The following is a 6,078-nucleotide window of genomic DNA, read 5'->3' as shown; positions in this document are numbered from 1 at the left end:
ATACACCTAAATAACATGATATGTTATTCTCATTACATTAATATTACTTCTCAAAAGCCTAGAGCTTAGTTTTAATTAATAAATAAAGGTTAATTTAAAAAAAACTATTTTTTTAAAATAATTCATGTGCACCTATATACTCGTATCAGCATAGTTTTCATACATATATGTTGCATAAAATATAGTATTCTTGTATTAGGTATATATCTAGAACAAAAGGTTTTAACTCTGTTGTGCTAAATGTTTTGTAGTTTCCGTCTGAGCCTTGTTCACACACATTAGCGCGCAGACGAGAGCTAAACGTTCAACTCTATTTCCGTTTCCTTTAGCAAATAAGTTAGGTCATGTGTATTTCCTTTCTTCTTTATCTGTGCTTAGCAAAAGTACAAATTTATTAAAGTAATAATGCTAAAAAGAACAGAATCTAATAGTTATTATAAAATTAATGTAATTAACTTCAAAAATTATTTCACCTCTTCATAAATCTAAAATTTATTTGAACATTTTAAGAATTCACCTAATTAATATAACTTTTTGGTTAAAATAAAATAACGATTACAAAATTAGAACCGAGTTTTCAATTACAAAGTAACGTTTATCCACATTTCGTTACATGACGAAGAAGAAAGATACAAATGTCAATGAGTAGAAAAGAAAGAGCAGTAAGCTGTAATTTCTGCCCGGTTTAAAGTTTTAATTTCTACCCTTACAAATTAGTAATTCTACTTGTTTTTAAGACGAAGAAGCTCGTTGCAAAGTTGGTAAACTTTAGTTAGAGTTTTGATTAAAATGTCTACCTCAATGGAGAAATCAGTAACATTAAGGAAAACCGCTACAGCATCTTTAAATTGAATTTAAATAATTAACTAACAATTGTATGCTCATTAGAGTTGCAAATATGCGGAAAAACATATTATATTTTAAAGACAATTTTGTTAATGCAAACAAATATAATAGCTATGTTTCTCTAGCATTAAGTAATGTATTTTTCTTCAAAATTATAAAACACAAAAAAGCAATATTTAAAATGTTGAACTTAATAACATTGTACGTTTAATCAAGTAATTGTCTGATACAATAAACATATTATTTTACCACTGTGTTATTATTTTCAATGAAATTGTATAATATCTAGTACAAGGACGTCTTGATGTACCGTTGACTTTGGACTTAAGTTAAATTCTTTACAAATGTGAAACTTATTCCTGTGTCCAAAGAGTACATATTTGTTTGATATTGCGAAACTAAAGGATAAGTTCGCTCATTTAAACCCGCGAAGGACATAGGGTTGTCAACTGTATTTCGATAGTAAACAACGTTAGGAATAGGGTCATAGTATTAGCTGTATCTCATCTGTTACTGTTGCAATTTGCAATCGATGTGCAATATCCAAAGAGTCAATGAAGTCATCATTATCATCTAAGGCAAAACAGTCGAGTAAATTTCTCCACTGGTCATTTACACAGACACAGTTGTAATTTAGAACGTTAGTAATTATGATAATGTATATAAGTATTACTAAAAGCGACGAATTCGCTTTTTCAAATTATTAAATTATCAACTTAAAAAAAAAAACATAAGAATCTTTAGTTTAATGTAAAATAAATATACTAGTATGCGCGCAGTTAAATAAACTTAATAAGTAGCTTATGTGTTCTTCCAAACTATATTCTACATCTGTGCCAAATTTACAACCCTAGGGATATAAATAATAGATAGTAGCCGATTCTCAGACCTACTGAATATGCATATAAAATTTCATAAAAATCGCTCAAGCCGTTTCAGAGGTGTATGGTAAGTAACATTGTGACACGAGATTTTTATATATAAGAGATTTAATACGTCTTGTTGCAATGTTTTATAAATGTTTTACATTAATTACATAATTACTGTAAGTTAGAAATTGCCAACCTTAACAAAGTAACTTAAGTGAATCATGTAAGTAAAATATGAGACGAGTGGATCTTTCTACCAGAGCTGAGTAAGCACATAATTTATTAAATATGACGTTACACAAACCCGTTAACATATTACACCTGACATGTTACTTTTACGTGAAACAGTATTGTTTATCACGAAAAATCACGAAACAATATTTATAGAATTTTTAAGTTATATTTTTCTGTTAAATTGTTTAAACTTTCGTGAGACAAAATAATTAATTAATTAAGAACGGTTTAACTCACGTGTGATCGTCCGGTGACGGCACCGACTAGTTTCGGACCCGTCCGGGGTTCATCTTCAGGATGAGTGTTTATTTTGAGGACTTCGCGGTCGCGTCGCGTCTCGCACATCTCAGTGCTGTGCCGTAACCGGACGATCACACGTGAGTTAAGCCGTTCTTAATTAATTAATTGTATTTTTCTGGTACACAATTATAATTTCAGTTATGTTAAGGGCGTCGCCACCAGGTGATCTAACCTAGATCTTGGGGGAAGGGGGCTAGTAGTAAATATTCTGTCTTTTATTCCAAAAGTAATGAATAAAAATATGTGGTCCATTGTTTTAATGAAAAATAAATACGTAGTTTTTGAATTATCTAAGTGGATCTACATATAGGGATTGTAAATTATTTCGAATCTTTTCCATTTTATGGCGATGGCGGGGTGAGGAGGGGTTAGGTCTTCTCTTTGCGACGCATTTAATTTTGCATTTACGTTTTGTTTACGAGTGTTAATAATGTATTATTAGTTATGTTATAGTCATGGATATTAATTTCGACTAAAAGGCATTTTTTTTCATGTTATATAATATTTTACACTCTTACATATAAAATTACTATTTATAGCTTCACTTTATTCATGTCTGCAACACAATTTATTTTATAGACTGCACAATACATTTCAGAGTTACATTCGATTTGTGTTCGATCACGTACTGTATCACCTTCTAGGTGCTTTTGTTTTCCTGTAAGATGGTTCTAAATTTAAATTTAAAGGAATACCGAAACACAAAGGCAAAGCAAAACGAAATAATTACAAGTAGCGACTTTAGTCCAAGATGAGTATTTTCCACCTATCCAAGCATAAAATAGACTAATAAATCTAATAATAACTTTCAATTACAACGTAGGTACGAATGTGTAATTTCAGACAGTGATGTGCCGGGTAGCGTGGCCGAGCGGTCTAAGGCGCTGGTTTAAGGCACCAGTCTCTTCGGAGGCGTGGGTTCGAATCCCACCGCTGCCAAGTTTTTTTTACCATATCGCGACACGTTAGTTTTTGTGATCAGTTATTGCTTATGCAACAATAAGCTTAATTCACACATTAATTTATTTCTCCTATTATAATTTTTGTTTAGTTTTTGATATATAAATGATAACAGTAGGAGATAGGCACTGAATATCTCGTGCATACTAATACATGTTTAAGTTGAAATGATAAAGCAATTTAATTAGTCACTCTGTGTGTTATGGTCGCGTATGTTTGCTATTTTAAAACTGTGCAGATAATTATTAATGGGTCAGAATCGTTATCACATTTTTGACCTAAAAATTCTACAAAAGAATTCCATCAATGTAACCAAACGGTTAGGTTTTCACAATCACTTTAATTAACTCAATTTTTATTTTGCCTTTGAATTTAGTACAATACGTTGGTGTGAGAAGTCAAGGCGAAACGCCCTATAAATATTGGGTTAGTATTTCGGTAACACAATAGGTTAATTGCCGTGAATTCCGACCACGTGATCGTTTTGCAAAGTAAACGGTTCTCTGGGCAAATTGGCCTCTCTCTCCCCTTTTATTTTTCTAACAACCTACACTGTTCCCGCCTCATTTGACATCTAAAATAGCAACGCAACAAACTAATCTTGCATCTGTTTTAAACCTTAACTTCTATGTTATAAGATGAAAAATTGAAAATGTTAGCAGTAGCTGTATATTTGTTGAACCACGTGTATGCGGAACGTTTGTGCGAACGCTAATTCAATCGGAACTTTCAAGACGTCCATAAAGACTTTATTGAAACGAAATAAGGTTAAAAATCGCTCAACATGAAGGTCAAATTATATCTGTCGATACAAACGTGGTGATCGTTCCAACGCCCTACGGTAATGACGTTGACGGTGTCAAATGCAAAGAAATTAATGTCGATTCCAAACGCACAGACATCGAGACAATCACGTGTCTTACAATGAGTATGTCGTCGTTTTATCATACTACAATTTAAATACAAAGTTAAAATTTTAGGTCCAATCTTAAATTAAATTTCGAATGGATTCATTGAACGTCGCTGCGCGGCAATCACGTCTAAAGCGTCTTTCTCTCAAAGCAGCTCTGGGCACATTTAACACCTTCGTAACTGTTTTGTTGATAATGCTAACATTCTTAACAATGTTTTTTTTGCAAATTGTTGTCTATAGAACGACAAACCCGCAAGACTGTAGCAACCATTTTTTTTATAATTTTGTAATATCAGACGTCAATTGTAAAACGTTTTAAATACAGTTGCTCAAAAAGTGACGTAATGCAGAGACATACTGCGTTGCAGATGTGGGCTATTACATACTCGTGCTTTTTCTTTACCTTTTCCGAACTCATGTGTTCTCTTTCCCAACTATCAAAATAATCTCTATTAAAAAGAAAAAACCAACCACGAAATTTTACAAAAAAAAATCATAGAAGTTTTTATGATTCATGAAAATATTTCTAAAAAGAAGCTACTAATTTTTTTCAATATCAGATTTAATGATTTGATTCAATGAGTTAGGTTAGTTTTCATTTAATTTCATCTTATTAAATTTCCATTTTATATTAATAAAAAAACCTACTGAAGACTTGGCTGTATGGGCACAGTTCCCTTTGCCTACCCAGAATGGGTGAAAAAAACAAAAAGAATCTCTGCTTCTATTCTTTTAGATGAAATAAATGATTAGTTGAGTTTATTGTGTTTTTATTATTCTATTAAATTGCTTAATTTTTTCGTAACTGTATTAAAATAGTTGTTCAGTACACGTGCGGAACCGTCATTGCAACTTGTTCCGGCTGTCAACCCGAGCCGAGGTGAACTCATTGCAATGACAGGCTTTCCGCACTCGTAATGAAATATACTATTTTTCATATGGCTTTGTTAAAATTCAAAAAATATTTCCAAGAAAATATTCCATTTGTAAAATGGGTCTGACTTACCGTTGGTTTCTAGGATTCAAATCTCCGTATAAAACATATAGTCATCCCTTTTATTATCTTTGACAAAATAAAAACAATATATTTTAAACGGGAATATTGGCCTCAGAAACCTCCGGTTAGAGAATGTACTACTAAAGTCACCCAGTCAATTTGATGGTCAATTTACGTGGACACGTGTTACTCGGGATTAGATGGAATTACGAATGGACAGACCGTTATAACCTTGTTAACAATAGAATAGCTTAGTGGAGACATGTACAAGGCAAATAATTATACGTTGTGTTAACCAATATAAAGTTGTCGTTTAGTAATAAAGCATTTCTTCATTTGAATACAAATTCTTTACACAAAGGTAAATAGAATTACATAACATTTGTGTATATAGATAGTGATATCAAAAAGCGTTTGTAAAAAATCGAATCCCAAAGGTACATTGTCACGATAAGAATAGGGTAAGGACATATACAATTTAGTTGTGGCAGTTCCCATTCAACTCGCATCCCAAACCAAAGTTAAACTCCATTTCACTTGGATACAACCTATTATACAAATTGAAAGCAAAACATATTATATATCATAACATACCTTATATACACACGATTAACAATTGAATAGATCCTCGATTGATTTTCTATTGAAGGAAATGTGTATTAAAAAATATACCTTTTTATCTTTATGTAACATACGAGTTTGTTAACCTGTTGTATGTTTGGAATTAGATACCGATCGAAAGAAACTAAAAAAATATTGGTAGCACAAAACATTTTTATTTTCTTTTACCTTCTGTCTTTTCTTTTATTCTTCTTGAACATGCACTAAACATTAATATCTCTTGTTCATTACTATATCTAAAATCTGATTCCATCACATTTTTTATCATCTATCTATTTCTATCTATAAAACATCTTTATGTTGTAAGAAAGTATTTGTTAATTTTTAAACTTAATATC

The 6,078-nt window shown here is 31.4% G+C and overlaps 1 non-coding gene across 1 annotated transcript; it reads left to right on the top strand.

Moving 5' to 3' along the window:
• The first annotated feature begins 3,106 nt into the window (after positions 1-3,106).
• Positions 3,107-3,188, top strand: Trnal-aag. The gene has a single exon. It is a non-coding gene; the product is annotated as a tRNA-Leu (tRNA).
• Positions 3,189-6,078: the final 2,890 nt, after the last annotated feature.

This window comes from Papilio machaon, chromosome 22 (assembly GCF_912999745.1).
Source record: "Papilio machaon chromosome 22, ilPapMach1.1, whole genome shotgun sequence".
NCBI classification, from domain to species: Eukaryota; Metazoa; Arthropoda; class Insecta; order Lepidoptera; family Papilionidae; genus Papilio; species Papilio machaon.
This window is presented reverse-complemented; position numbering and strand designations above follow the sequence as displayed.